We start from the raw sequence: 656 nt of genomic DNA on the forward strand, positions 1-656 counted from the left end.
TTTTTAAGAATCCCTACTTTTGCTACTATATTGATACAAGACAATCTTCAGTCTCATCTCTCTCATCTTCCAAGCGCTCCATGACCTGGTGTGGCTCAGTGGTTGAGCATCATCCCATGCACCAGCTTGATTTTTCCTGGCCACTGATTCTATTCCTGATCAGGGCACATGCCGAGATGTTTTTATCTCCCTCTCCCTTCCTCTCTCTGGAATCAATAAAAATATTTTTTAAAAAATAGAAGAGAGGGAGAAAATGGCTGCCCAGGTCCTGGGCTCAGGGGTGACTCAGCACTCAATTTGCTGCCACCTTTCCTGGCCCCCCTTCTCTCCCCAGCCTCTCTCCAGATTCCATTCGTCCGCACCTTCTCCTGTTCTTCAGCACAGGTGAGTGTCTGTGTCCAAAATGTCCTATGAACAGAGTTCAGTGAAAACAAACAAACGCTGGCCGCAGAAACGGGGAAGGCTGAGTCTCTGTAAGCTCTTCTCTTACCGCCACTGCGTGGTCTGGTCAGCGCTTCAGGCTGCCCCTTTTAGGCTCAGTCCTCCGTAATTACGGAACCCAGCTCTCAAATCCCCCAGCACCAACAGTCCTGCGGATCTCCTTTCCACAGTCAGGGGCTGTGCATGTCCCAAGGGACGTGGCTGTGTGCTGCGGG

The 656-nt window shown here is 50.8% G+C and overlaps 1 pseudogene; it reads left to right on the forward strand.

Moving 5' to 3' along the window:
- The window catches only part of LOC102770470, a 7,192-nt pseudogene that overhangs the window by 4,316 nt on the left and 2,220 nt on the right, over positions 1-656 (forward strand).

This window comes from Myotis davidii, unplaced genomic scaffold (assembly GCF_000327345.1).
Source record: "Myotis davidii unplaced genomic scaffold, ASM32734v1 scaffold898, whole genome shotgun sequence".
NCBI classification, from domain to species: Eukaryota; Metazoa; Chordata; class Mammalia; order Chiroptera; family Vespertilionidae; genus Myotis; species Myotis davidii.